General features: G+C 46.6%; 1 long non-coding RNA gene across 1 annotated transcript in view; it reads left to right on the top strand.

Annotated features, from left to right (window-relative positions):
* The window catches only part of LOC140126218 (uncharacterized), a 210,943-nt gene that overhangs the window by 867 nt on the left and 194,915 nt on the right, over nt 1–15,161 (top strand). The window lies entirely within an intron of this gene.

The raw sequence follows: 15,161 nt of genomic DNA, 5'->3' as shown, positions 1-15,161 counted from the left end.
GTGCTGTGGCTACCTATCTATGGGTATCTATCTGGGAGGCATGTGGTGAGTGTCAGGATTTGGAGTAGTGAACCCCCTGGACCACCGCGGACAATGATGTAAGCAGACACCTGGGACTGAAATCTAAGTGGCATCCAGTCTTCACCAGAGCCCATCAAACGACCACCAGGTCGTTCCACAGACACGACTTGTCCACGGTGGCAGCCAAGGTCGAGGTACAGAATCACTAGGCAGTGTCATGGTCAGGAACAGGCAGGGGGCCAAGGCAGAAGGTTGGGGATGGAGCAAGAGATCAGGGCTGGCAGCGAAGGAGCAGAATCGGGAACAGGTCCGGGGTCACAACGGGAGGTCAAAACTTGTGAAGGAAACACTGTGGAAAGCTTCCTCATAGACATGAAGCACTAAGATCCGGCGGGGAAAGCTAGGAGCCGCCGGTCTTTATAGGAACCTGGGAAGTGGGCAGTGCCAATTAGCGGCGCACTGGCCCTGTAAACTTGCGAGTGCCAGCGCGTGTGCGCTGGCCAGCCGGGACTGGAGCCGGAAAGTGGTGAATTGCATGAACTTGGAAATGGGCGCGGCCACGGAGAGGGGCACGGGTGTGCCTGCAATCCAAGAAGTAGATCTCAAGGGCATCCGTGACAATGCCACTACCTATCTACTTGGGGGCATGCGCATATTGTACGGCTCTTACAGAATAACATTTTGAAATATGTGGCGTTCATGGCTCTCTCAGCCAAAAAGGTTCCTGACCCCTGTGATAGAGTCTCCAGCTGATCGGTGATCACATCATTGTTGGTAGATCCTCTAACAAATTTGGGTTACCGCACCCCAATACGCGCTCCTACCTGTGTGTATCATGAGCACAGTGTATCCCTGTTTACAGGATATGGGGATAATTGACTGATCAGGAAGGATCCAACTGTTGAGGTCCCCAATGGCCATGAGAACGGGGGTCCCATTAACCCTAATCTATGAATCGGCAGGTCGAGTGCACACACTGTCGCCCCATTCACTTTCATTACTGGGTGAATGAGACCCCAACTGGGGGCCCCACAAAGTGTTAGGTATTGTCCCTGAAGAGATGTGTAATCACACCTTCATGAATGTAACAGCGGCACTGTGAAATAAGGCTTAGAACTGGGGGCATGTCCTCACACTGCTGTGCTCTTAGCGCTGTGCAATTACTGCTCCATACCACCTATGTTATGCTCTGTATAAGAATAGTAGTAAATAATACACTGGTTACTTAAAACAGAGTAGATGGACAGTGTAGCAGTTCATTGTAGAGATTCAAGAGCACAGCAGTGTGAGGAAACTCCCCACAAGTGCACTTGAATAAGATATAGTACTGGAATATAAATCTGCATGCCACAGTCCTGCTGCTACTAATAACATACACAAAGGTATGATTACACATCTTACCAGGGACAATACCTAACACTGGATGCGGAGTGCACAGTGTACAGCATTGTGAGGACACTAAAGCTCTGGAATATAAATCCATATTTCACAGTCCTGCTGCTACTAACAACATACGCAAAGGTATGATTACACATCTCTCCAGGGGCAATACCTAACACTGGATGCGGAGAGCTAAGAGCACAGCAGTGTGAGGAAAACCCCCACAAGTGCACCTGAATAAACTGCAATCCTGAAATATAAATATGTATTCACAGTCCTGCTTCTACTAACAACATACACAAAGGTGTGATTACACATCTCTCCAAGGACAACACCTAACACTGGATGCGGAGAGCACAGAGCACAACAGTGTGAGGACACTACAGCTCTGGAATATAAATCCATATTTCACAGTCCTGCTGCTACTAACAACATACACAAAGGTGTGATTACACATCTCTCCACGGACAACACCTAACACTGGATGCGGAGAGCTAAGAGCACAGCAGTGTGATGAAAACCCCCACAGGTTCACTTGAATAAGCTACAGTTCTGCTGCTACTTAATCATGCACGAAGGTATTATTACACATCTAACACTGGATTCAAGGAGTCAAGAGCACAGCAGTGTGAGTAACGCCCCCCCCCCCACAAGTGCACTTGAGTAAGCTCCAATTCTAAAAAATATAAATCTGTATGTCACAGTCCTGCTACTACTAACAACATAGACAAAGATATGATTACACATCTCTCCAGGGACAATACCTAACACTAGAGAGCAAAGAGCACAGCAGTGTGAGGCCATGTTACTTTCCTGGAATATAAATCCATATTCCACAGTCCTGCTGCTACTAACAGCATGGACAAAGGTATCATTACACAGCTCTCCCAGGATAATACCCAACACTGGATGCGTAGAGCACAGTGCACAGCAGTGTAAGGCCATGTTACATTCCTGGAATATAAATCCATATTCCACAGTCCTGCTGCTACTAACAGCATGCACAAAGGTAGGATTGGAATACTCTTAAACATGAACATCTCCAAGACTTTCATCAAGATAAGCGGTGATAGAGGAGTCTTGGCCACTTATCACCTACATAACAGGAGTTCAACATTAGTAGCAGGTGCTTTCCTACACACTCAGAGCAGATTTTGATTGGTAGCTGAACTTCCCCTTTAATTTGTACACCCAGTTTATATCAAATTTGGAAAGCTCCATAGCGGTGACACAATGTTTCCATTCGCTGACACTAACCACAATGCTATTTTCGGTTCCTACGTGTCGTAACATCGACGAGACGTCTCGAATCTTTGTGTCTTGTGACGGTTTATATTATGGTGACTATATGGCGGTATATTACTACCTGCTACATGTGACAGCTAGACCAAAATCCACCAGCCAAAACATGGATTTTTGTAAAAGATCCCTTGTCACTGCTAAGAGAGCTCCTTTAAGGCAGATTTGAATAACCACACCCCATTTTGACCAGGTCAGATTGAATCAGATCACATTGTCTGGATTTCCCCTTTAAGGTCCAAGAAAGTGTCATATGATCCATTAGTGCTTATGTGTAAAGGGATCATCCATAGTTTCCAACAATATTGTTGGTAAAATTTAGGGGCACTTTGAATTTTCATTGCCGGTATCTGACCATTGTAATCCTCTCCACTGTCAGAGAGGAGGTGCTGAAGCAGAGGAGGGTGCCTATAATATGATCTTCTACGACACTGTCCAGTCACGGCAAACAGAAGCTTCTGTGTATATCACTTTATCTACAACTGATTGGCCAGTGTCAGAGAAGATTAGCATAACACACTCCCCCCTTCTCTATTTCAGCTCCTCCTCTCCGACAGTAGAGAGGATTATAATGGTCAGAAACGGGGACTGATATCTTCACATCCGAGGGGGCTAGAAAGAAAATTCAAAGTGCCCCTGAAACGGTGTAGCAGCCCCTTAACTTTGTATGTTTATTGCCACATGTGTGAGGTGGTGAAAGGTCCTTTGTAATTCCTGCCCCTGAGCTTCCTGTAATGCACTTTGGGGCGGGGTTTGCATTACAGTCTTCCGTTTTTGGACCTGGATTGTTCTTGAAAACTGTAGGCAGTATAGAACCCCCCCCCCCCCCAACCCCATGTCCTCAACCTAAAATGAAATGCAGATCCGAAATGACCCCCTACTCTGTGATTGATTATCAAGACCACCAAATGGGCGGGTCTTAGCTGTAAACATCTCCACACTTTGCCTTTAAGATCCACCCCTTTGGTGGTCTCTCTTTGCAACACTGTTGTAAAGTGTTTTCTGTAGTCACTGCAGTATTCATAGTGCCCAACATTTCAGTTGGCAAAATTGGGGTATTGGACTCCACCCCCAACTAGTTGGAAACACCCAATACACATGATTTAAAGGGGCACTTTATTCACAAATAGAATTTGGGAACCTCTCTCTTCACATGGACTTAGTGGCGTTCATTCTCAAGACTTTTTGGGGTCCCAGTAGTCATCTACAGGGCAGGGGATGAGTGTTTGGGGTGATCTCTGTGGGTCCAACTGCTTTGGGACTTTAGGGAAATCACACATACAAAAAGTTTAAACCCCGAGCATGCCCACCACAGCAAAAATGTGAGCATGCCCACCACTACTCCACTAAGGGTTACTTGTTGTCCCCCAATTTTTTGTGATCCCAGTTATTAGACACATGCCGACATATTGGCACGACCCCTGTAAGGGGCTTCAGTTGGTGTTGGGGGTGTGGCTTATTAAAAGAGAGGTGGGGCATGTATTTAAACTTTGGTAATGTAAACATAAGTCCCAGAATCCTTTGCAGTGTGGGAAATATACAGTATAGGGAGTGGTGTTCACATTTGACATCTGTGTATACTGACCCGAGGGTCCTTATGATTAGTCCCGGAGTTGTTGTGCTGGGACCTGTAGTCCTATAAATACAGAACAGCTGCTGTAAGACTCCTGAATGACATATATGGAAATTGTAGCATGACGGCCCGCGGGCTGGTGATGTTTGCATTACAGAGTCCTAGTTGTTCTGGGTGCGTGCTCGCTGCGGGAGGGGGGGGGGGATGTACTTAAATAACCCTGAACTTACTCTAGGATTCATTCACACACACATGTGTAGCTTCCCAGAAGTCATGACGTGGAGCAGATTTGTGGAATCTCATATGAATTTCCTATATGAAAATTCCATTACTGGCTGATAACAGAGAGCAGCAGAATTCCATAAACACTTAGTAAATAGAGATGTTCTTGTTCGGAATGGAGGCGGGGCTTGTAAACTCCTGCCCAAGAGCTTTGGCTTTGATTGGTGCAGCCCAAATTGCAGAGTTTTGCATAATTTGTTAGAGCCCCACTTAACCTAAGGATGGGGGTCTGATGATCCAGATGGTCTATGGGGGTGCGGGAGTGAGTTGAGTACAGTGTGAAGCCATAGGGAATGATGGAACACTTACCAATGCGTTAATTGTAGCAACTACTGTGACTTGTGATTGGTGGGGGTCCTAGTGGGCAGACCCCACATTATATGCAAATTATGCCTTGTTCTGTGGATAGAGTATACCTTTGTAACAAGCCAACCCAAGTAGAGCATACCAACTTGTGTGAAATCTGGATATAGCAGAGCGCTGTTTTAGGAAAATAGGAAAATTCTATACCATAGGCTCCACCCCTGAGGAGCCTTTTGCTGGATTAAGTCCTGTTTCTCTCAATGGAGAGTGTGAAGGAGGCATAAAGAATATGTTCTCTGACCTTTATCAGCATTAAATCCTCACTTAAAGGGGTTTGCCATTATATTGATATCGGAGATTTATCCATAGAATAATCCTTCAATATCAATTCATTGATACATAGGGAAAGGAGCTAAACTTATGGCTCCTAATTGGTGGAACATCTAAAGGGTCGCATCCCTGATGATCTGATTTTTGACTCATCCTGTTGATACAGTGGTAGAAAAATCCCTTTAAGCCAGTACTTCTCAATGAGGATTGATATAAGACATACTTTTCTTTTTGGATCTTTTTTGTACGCATCCAAGATGAGCACCATGTAATACCTTAGCTCACCTATAGAGGCACTGCAGAAAAATGAATCTATTCGCCAATAACAAGGTTTATATCAGTTTAGGTCCCATAAGCAGGACACCTAGTGATGAGCAGGAAGCTCTTGTAAAATTAAAGGGATTGTCCAAAGCAGCCAACCCCTTTAATTGAGTAAATTCACATAAATTATTGTTTATGTCATTTAAATGGGTTGTATCCCTTTAAAGTGGGCACCCATTGGAGTTAATTCTTTCACATTGATGTTGCTGGTGTTTTCCGGGAAGAATGAAGGGATTGTGATGGAATGACATTTTTTTTTGGGAAGTGACAGAATGTTCTCTCTCTGGTCCAGATTTTATTTCGAGCCTTTTGTATAAGTTCAATGTGTAAAATCTAATCTCCAGATACACAATGAGTGAGGCGCTGACGGGGGTCGGAGGCTTTATATTACACATCTGGGGAGGATTAGCAGCCAAGGGAAGTGTGTAACTTGATCCTATAAAGGTTAATTTCCTGTTGACCTGACCGGATAGGCATGAGGGTCACCCAATCACAAAGCGGACTGGCACTGGAGATGAAAAGGGGCACAAGAAGGGAGAGTCTAGATATTTTTTTGTGGAGCTATAACATTTTAAGGGTCACTCAAGTGGCACAGAGTATTTAAGGATTTTTAAGAGCAACCTTAAAGTGGATCTTCACTTTCGAATATGATGACATTTTTAGATCCGCCATTTTCCACTGATCAATTTTATAATATATCTTAATTGCGGAATTTGCTCAGTTTTCCTAATAAAAAGACCCAAATCCCCTCCATAGAGATTCATTTAAAATATGAGACTCTTGATATGATCTGTGATTGATTTGAATGTGCTTAACTCCAAAGCTCCCCCTAGTGGTGACAGAATTTTATCTTTTTTACAGTAATCTGTCTATATATCGTTTAGCCCAAATTGAGGATGAGGCATTGCTTAGGTCCTGCTGATGGAGGGGGCAGGGCTTGGAGCCCTGATGCAGTTTGGAAGCCTTGTATGGTCATTGGTGGGTGGGATGTGGAGGTGGTTATGCAGGGGGGGGGGGATACGAGAAGCTGAATGTACTGCGGAAGACTCCAAATATCCAAATGTTTGGTGGTGGTAAGGACAGCAGAAGTGGGCTCCGAAATGATCACATGGCTTAGAATTTGGAACAGCTCTAATCAGCCTAAAGGGAGATTGTTTTGTAACTTTTTTTACTTAAAGGGCATCTACCACCGGGTTGAAGGACTGAATGCAATTGAGCCATAGGGGTTTATAGCCCCTCAGGCTCATTTGCATTCAGTCTTTCATCCTGGTGATAGATACCCTTTAATTACCAGAATTATCCCTTTAAGACAGTCTAGTTCTAACATTGTACCGTTATGATAAAAAAATTTTGTAGGGAGAGGGCTGTTTTGCAAAGATTTTTTTTTTAACTTATTTAACTTATTTATTTGTTTTTGTACTACAACGCCTGTACAGTCTAGTGTGTCTCCATGGTAACAGACTACAAACAAATTCTGTGTAGTCTGATTTAGTCTTTACTTCTTTCTAATTTTCTATAATTTTTAAGATTCTATCCGCATGGATGGATAACGCCTAGAAAATATAGGAATGACCGATGCAGATCAGAGGTGACCACCCCCCCTGGCCTCGTTTTACCACCGAGTCACGGGTGCCAGTCTAACCACAACATGTAATTATTGTACAGGAAGCTGGAAATCATGTCAGATATCGGTGCCAGCTCTTTGTAGAAATGTTGGCAGGTCGTATATTTTTCCGCTTGGGTTCTCACGGACGACCATTACGTTTTCGACCACCAAGTGGCAGCTGCTTGCCCCCCCCCCCCATGTACAGTGTCCCAGCTAAAGCGAACATGGGGCTTACACCATACATAAGTCACCTGCTGCAGATGTCTCCATGTTTTAGGCAGCAGAATGTGATGTGGTTACAGACCTGCTTCCGACACTTCCCACAAACACGTCTTTATCTCCTCCATCAGAAAACACAATGTTCTATTAGTACAACTCGTGAAAACGGTTAGTTAGGGGAGCAGGGGAGGGGGAGGAGGACAAAAACAAAGTAGTATTTTAAAGGAAACCTACCATTTTATTTGATGCATTATGAAGCAAACATACCTTGAGAATGCTGCAGCTACACTGATGCAGGATCATATCTTGGTTAATCGCTGAGCTCAGTGGTTTTGCTGAAAAAAAACAATTTAACATTCAGGACCTTGGGAAAGCTGGGTCAGGCTGAATAGCATAAACACATTATACGCGGTGAGCTTGTAGTTACAAATGGAGGTTAGTCAAGCATGACTAATCAACCTGAGCTGTATCACTCATACACAGCAGCTGGGGGATGGTGCAGCAATTGATTATTCTGCCTTCAGGCACAACCCAGGGATTACATCATCCTCTTCTGCAGAGAAACGCTCACGTGCTAGGAGAAGCGCTGAACCAAGCGCTGAAGCAGCCATAGAAGTGACAGAGCTTCATTATCATAATGTTATAGCTGTTTTATCAGCAAAACAACTCGGCTCAGGGATTAACCAATATATGATCCTGCATCAGTGTAGCTACAGCATTCTCAAGGTATGTTTGCTTTGTAATGCATGAAATCAGATTCTAGGTTTCCTTTAAAGGAAACCTACCACTTAAGTGGTAGTTCTTACACACATATACATGGCACCAGCTCAGGGTGAGCTGGTGCCGGAGCATATTTTCATTAGTAGAATAAACCGCTGTATCACCGATTTATAAGTTATATTAACATTAGCACTAGGGCACGGCGCACCATCAGGGGGGCTGGCTATATACTACAGGGGGGGCAGGCTGGCTATATACTACAATGGGGAGAAAGCTGGCTATAAACTACAGGGGGGTCTGGCTATATACTACGGAGGAGGCAGGCTGGCTATATACTATGGAGGAGGCAGGCTGGCTATATACTACGGAGGAGGCAGGCTGGCTATATACTACAGGGGGAGGCAGGCTGGCTATATACTACAGGAGGAGGCAGGCTGGCTATATACTACAGGGGTAGGCAGGCTGGCTATATACTACAGGGGGAGGCAGGCTGGCTGTATACTACAGGGGGAGGCAGGCTGGCTGTATACTACAGGGGGAGGCAGGCTGGCTGTATACTACAGGGGGGGGCAGGCTGGCTATATACTACAGGGGGGGGGGCAGGCTGGCTATATACTACAGGGGGGGGGCAGGCTGGCTATATACTACAGGGGGGGCAGGCTGGCTATATACTACAGGGGGGGGCAGGCTGGCTATATACTACAGGGGGGGCAGGCTGGCTATATACTACAGGGGGGGCAGGCTGGCTATATACTACAGAGGGGGCAGGCTGGCTATATACTACAGGGGGGGCAGGCTGGCTATATACTACAGGGGGAGGCAGGCTGGCTATATACTACAGGGGGAGGCAGGCTGGCTGTATACTACAGGGGGAGGCAGGCTGGCTATATACTACAGGGGGGCAGGCTGGCTATATACTACAGGGGGGGGCAGGCTGGCTATATACTACAGGGGGGGGGCAGGCTGGCTATATACTACGGGGGGGGCAGGCTGGCTATATAATACAGGGGGGGCAGGCTGGCTATATACTATAGGGGGGCATGCTGGCTATATACTACAGGGGGGGGCAGGCTGGCTATATACTACAGGGGGGGGCAGGCTGGCTATATACTACAGGGGGGGGCAGGCTGGCTATATACTACAGGGGGGGGCAGGCTGGCTATATACTACAGGGGGGGGGCAGGCTGGCTATATACTACAGGGGGGGGCAGGCTGGCTATATACTACAGGGGGGGGCAGGCTGGCTATATACTACAGGGGGGGGCAGGCTGGCTATATACTACAGGGGGGGGCAGGCTGGCTATATACTACAGGGGGGGGGCAGGCTGGCTATATACTACAGGGGGGGCAGGCTGGCTATATACTACAGGGGGGGGCAGGCTGGCTATATAATACAGGGGGGGGGCAGGCTGGCTATATACTACAGGGGGGGGCAGGCTGGCTATATACTACAGGGGGGGCAGGCTGGCTATATACTACAGGGGGGGGCAGGCTGGCTATATACTACAGGGGGGGGCAGGCTGGCTATATACTACAGGGGGGGGCAGGCTGGCTATATACTACGGGGGGGCAGGCTGGCTATATACTACAGGGGGGGGGCAGGCTGGCTATATACTACAGGGGGGGCAGGCTGGCTATATACTACAGGGGGGTGGCAGGCTGGCTATATACTACAGAGGGGGCAGGCTGGCTATATACTACAGAGGGGGCAGGCTGGCTATATACTACAATGGGGAGAAAGCTGGCTATAAACTACAGGGGGGGTCTGGCTATATACTACGGAGGAGGCAGGCTGGCTATATACTACAGGAGGAGGCAGGCTGGCTATATACTACTTTTTTAGGGACGGAGTGTGGAGATGTTCTCCAGAAGCCACAGTCACCCGGGTGGCAAATTCTGCAGAGATAAGTCATGCCCTGGAGAAGTTTCCATGACGTTCTGTACCTGATGGAGAAGGATTAGCAGCAATGAGGAGACAACAGGAAGAAGAACGGTATGGACCGCAGCAACACAGACATAGAAGGAGACAGCAGCAGCCTAACAGTCTGTAGCCGATTGTAGCCCAGATGTGCAGGACATGTAGTGCTGATATATATTGATGTGTGTAGTAAATTAATTTTTGGTCTATATTTATAAGCACAGGATATTATTATGTGCTGTTTATTTGTATGTGTGGCCCAGTCATTGGTATCTATTGTCTAGTGTTTGGTATATTCATTGCTGGAATATATGTATATGTTTTCTACATTCTTTGCAGGTATATAATTTTGGTTTAAGCATTGCCAGTATTTTTACTGGAGGGACATATGGCAGATGTTTCCATAGTAGTTGGCCACTTAGATTTTTTTTAAATTATTATTTTTAATGGGGGGGCATTTCAGTTTTCCTGTTAGGATCAGCCCTAATTCGGCCATATTGGTGGGGTAGGGGCCCAATTTTGCTTGTCGCCTAGGGCACCAAAATGCCTCGTCCCAGCCCTGATCCTACATATAAGCGGGCCATAGAAAAAGATTGGCCCAATATCCATCAGTTAATTATATTAGGTTGGCTTGTAACTCCTGTGGTTGTAGTTCTTGAGTTGACCATGGGCCATAAATTCTATTTGGGAGTAAAGGGATACGTGGTTTCAGGTGGGTTTCACACCTGTCAGACCTTTATGCCTATGGACATGCCATAAATGTCCAAAATGCGACACCCCTTTAATTGGTAACTCATTTTACCCCTGGCTTACCCCATCCACCCCATATGTGGCATATGGTGTTATTTTTATTCGATGTGTAGGGTCCATCCCTATGTATGATTCCAAGCAAACGTCATCCTACAGCAGTGATGGCGAACCTATGACACGCGTGTCAGCACTGACACGCGTAGTCATTTTTGCTGACACGCGGCCGCCCAGCGCCCGCTGTCCGCCCCCCTCCCTGTGTAATGTGAGGCCGCTAGGGGTATTTTAGTAGTAAAGGGAGGCCGCTAGGGGTATTTTAGTAGTAAAGGGAGGCCGCTAGGGGTATTTTAGTAGTAAAGGGAGGCCGCTAGGGGTATTTTAGTAGTAAAGGGAGGGCCGCTAGGGGTATTTTAGTAGTAAAGGGAGGCCGCTAGGGGTATTTTAGTAGTAAAGGGAGGCCGCTAAGGGTATTTTAGTAGTAAAGGGAGGCCGCTAGGGGTATTTTAGTAGTAAAGGGAGGGCCGCTAGGGGTATTTTAGTAGTAAAGGGAGGCCGCTAAGGGTATTTTAGTAGTAAAGGGAGGCCGCTAGGGGTATTTTAGTAGTAAAGGGAGGCCGCTGCTGGACATGTTATTAAAAATTAGGTTTTTCCTAAAGGTGAGACAGCACCCGAGTTATGCTCGTTTTTTTGGCGAATTTTGACACACCAAGCTCAAAAGGTTGCCCATCACTGTCCTACAGGAAACCTCATACTCCTAGCACTGAGTCCACTACAGGTTTCCATATATTCTACCTGTTTTTGGCTATGTATTGCCAAGACCATCAGTTTGTTTTTGTTTTTTGTCACTTCATACGAGTTCTGTACCTAAAGCAGATGCCGAAACCTTACCGAGGCAGGATGTGGTCTCTGGGGCACGTTCTGAAAACGGAATTGTGACCTTTCCATCACATTCAGTAGATATTTTGTTTATGTTTTTAGAATAAGAACACGTGTGGATTTATGTTGGGGGTGATGCGCATGAAGAACACAGAGATAATGTTATGGGTCGCAAGGACTGTCAAGAACCTTTCTTGTTTTTGGAAATTTGATGGAAAAAGTTCAGTCCTTTCAAAATATTGGAGTAAATTTTGTTTTTGATACTCTGCTTCTTGAGATTCCGTGGATATTATTCCTAGAGACTTGTGTGATAACGTCCAATCTCTGGAGACCGGAAGGCTAGTGTAAGGTCCCTTTAGACCCCATGGGTGGTGTATGTTTACTAGAGATTTGGTGACTAATATATAATTTCAGTAGACTTGGTGACTAGTATTTGGTTCCTGGAAACTCTGTGGATATTGTCCAGTCTCTGGAGACTTGTTTTGGAGTTTGGTCCTTAGAGTATCTATGACTAGTATCCTGGGGCTTGGTAGGAAGTGTCTTCTCCCTGGGGGCTTTGGTGGGAAGAGTCTTTTCTCCCTGGGGGCTTTGGTGGGAAGAGTCTTTTCTCCCTGGGGGCTTTGGTGGGAAGAGTCTTTTCTCCCTGGGGGCTTTGGTGGGAAGAGTCTTTTCTCCCTGGGGGCTTTGGTGGGAAGAGTCTTTTCTCCCTGGGGGCTTTGGTGGGAAGAGTCTTTTCTCCCTGGGGGCTTTGGTGGGAAGAGTCTTTTCTCCCTGGGGGCTTTGGTGGGAAGAGTCTTTTCTCCCTGGGGGCTTTGGTGGGAAGAGTCTTTTCTCCCTGGGGGCTTTGGTGGGAAGAGTCTTTTCTCCCTGGGGGCTTTGGTGGGAAGAGTCTTTTCTCCCTGGGGGCTTTGGTGGGAAGAGTCTTTTCTCCCTGGGGGCTTTGGTGGGAAGAGTCTTTTCTCCCTGGGGGCTTTGGTGGGAAGAGTCTTTTCTCCCTGGGGGCTTTGGTGGGAAGAGTCTTTTCTCCCTGCGGGCTTTGGTGGGAAGAGTCTTTTCTCCCTGCGGGCTTTGGTGGGAAGAGTCTTTTCTCCCTGCGGGCTTTGGTGGGAAGAGTCTTTTCTCCCTGCGGGCTTTGGTGGGAAGAGTCTTTTCTCCCTGCGGGCTTTGGTGGGAAGAGTCTTTTCTCCCTGCGGGCTTTGGTGGGAAGAGTCTTTTCTCCCTGCGGGCTTTGGTGGGAAGAGTCTTTTCTCCCTGCGGGCTTTGGTGGGAAGAGTCTTTTCTCCCTGCGGGCTTTGGTGGGAAGAGTCTGCTCCATGAAGGTTCACTGGATGATGTCCACTGTAGACTTAGTAAATAGTCTTTGGCCTTTAAAGACTCCCCCTAAGATGAAGTGTCTTCTACCCCAAGATTTGGTGGGAAAAGCCAGTCCCTGGAGACTTGGTAAATAATATATGGTCCATGACACTCTGTGGCTAGTGTTCAGTCCCTAGAGTCTCAGTGGATAATATCTAGTCCTTGAAAGCTTTGTGGATGTCCTTGGAGATTTGGTAGCCAGTGTCTAACCTGGAGCTTGATGTCCATTGTAAACTTTGAAGGTAGTTTCGGGCCCTAAAGACTTTTCAGATAATGACACAATTCTTTGTGAACCATTGGATTTTGTCTTTTGGGGACTTCTTGAATTGTGAAGTTTCAATATGATGTTACGCTTCTCTTCACATCTATGGCCATATTAGAAGATAATGGACACAATCTTCACCAGTTCCTTACTGTCTAGACATGTCCTCATTAGTGTTCTGGCAAGTTCTGTACTGCTCAAACATGTTTGCAATAATTGCATGATTCAGGCATGTTCATTCCTGCTAAGACATGTTTGGGCAAATCCTCTGTGATTTTGACATTCTCAGCTTTGTTTCAGCATGTTTGGGCACACGCAATGTAAACTAGACATGTTCCCATATGTATAGACTGATCCGGGCAAGTTGTTTGTTGCCCGGATTTGTTTCATTCTGCTTTGAATTGTTTGGGCTGCTGCTTGATCATTTGGTCATGTCTGGTCTTGTTTAAACATGTTTTTAAGTTATGTTAAATGCTCTACTATGATTAGTATTTATTAATTTATGTCTTTTATGTTCCGATTTTATTTTGATGGCTACTAAGTTCACTGGGATATTTGTAGACCTGAAGGCCAGTCTTCAATTTCTGAAATTTTAGTGGGTATTGTCTTTCCCCTCGAAGCTCGGTAGCCAGTGTTCAGTCTCTGAAGAAGCCGAGTTGGGTCGCCGGGGTCTCCGTGAGCCGAGTTGGGTCGCCGGGGTCTCCGTGAGCCGAGTTGGGTCGCCGGGGTCTCCGTGAGCCGAGTTGGGTCGCCGGGGTCTCCGTGAGCCGAGTTGGGTCGCCGGGGTCTCCGTGAGCCGAGTTGGGTCGCCGGGGGCTCCGTGAGCCGAGTTGGGTCGCCAGAGGCTTGCTCAGGAGGCATGTTAGCAAGAATTAGGTTCTTTAGGCCAATGCCGGGCCGCCGGAAGCTGTCTGACCAGTGCTAGATGCTCATTGGTCCCTTGAGATCCAGTTCCAATATCTGATCTAGAATAGATATTGGGGGTCATTTACTAAGGGCCCGATTCACGTTTTATCCGAATATTTCCGATTTGCGCCGGGTTTTTTTTTTTTTTTTTTTTTCTTCCCTGCATTGCCCCGGGATTTTGGGGCACATGATCGGATTTTGGCACATCGGCGCTGGCATGCACGCGACGGAAATTGGGGGGCGTGGCCGAACGAAAACCCAACGGATTCGGAAGAACCGCCGCATTTAAAAAGCAAAAAGTGTTGCGGAGCTGCACTTTCCTTCAATCAGCCCGGCTCGGTGAACTCCAGTGCGTTCTGATGCCCTTCAGCGCAGCCGCGCTACCTGGTGGACGTCGGAGGAACTACCTTAATGAATCCCGGCCGGACCCGAATCCAGCGCAGAGAACACGCCGCTGGATCGCGAATGGGCCAGGTAAGTAAATCTGCCCCATTGTCTGGTCCCTGAAGATACAATTTTCTAATCTGTTCCCATTTTTGAGATTTGTAATGGATCACACTCCTATCTATGACCATGTTAAGATATTTGTGTCTTCTCTTTTTTACTATTGTCTAAACCTGTCCTGACCAATACTGTGCAATCAGGGCAAGTTTGGTTCTGCTCAGACATGTTTGGGCAAAGATGATCTAATCCAGACACCTGTGTTTCTGCTCAGACATGTCTGGGCAAAATTCAGCATGATTAGGGCATGTTCAATGCTGCTTCCACGTGTCTGGGCACATGCTGTGTAATCTAGGCATGTTCACTTCTGTCTTCACCGACCTGGGCAAGTCTTTTGCTTCCTTGATCTGTTCTCTTGTGCATCAACTTGTTTGGGCAAATGCTTGGTATGTTCTTGCTTGTATAGACTTGTCAAAGCAAGCGTCTTATTATGGAGATACTAATCATGTACATATTGGGACAAATTTACTTACCTGGTCCTGTCGCGATCCCTGATTCGGACGGTCCGACGAAGATGAAGTCCGGTGCGATTCACGTAGCTTGT

This window comes from Engystomops pustulosus, chromosome 4, assembly GCF_040894005.1.
Source record: "Engystomops pustulosus chromosome 4, aEngPut4.maternal, whole genome shotgun sequence".
In the NCBI taxonomy this organism is placed as follows: domain Eukaryota; kingdom Metazoa; phylum Chordata; class Amphibia; order Anura; family Leptodactylidae; genus Engystomops; species Engystomops pustulosus.
This window is presented reverse-complemented; position numbering and strand designations above follow the sequence as displayed.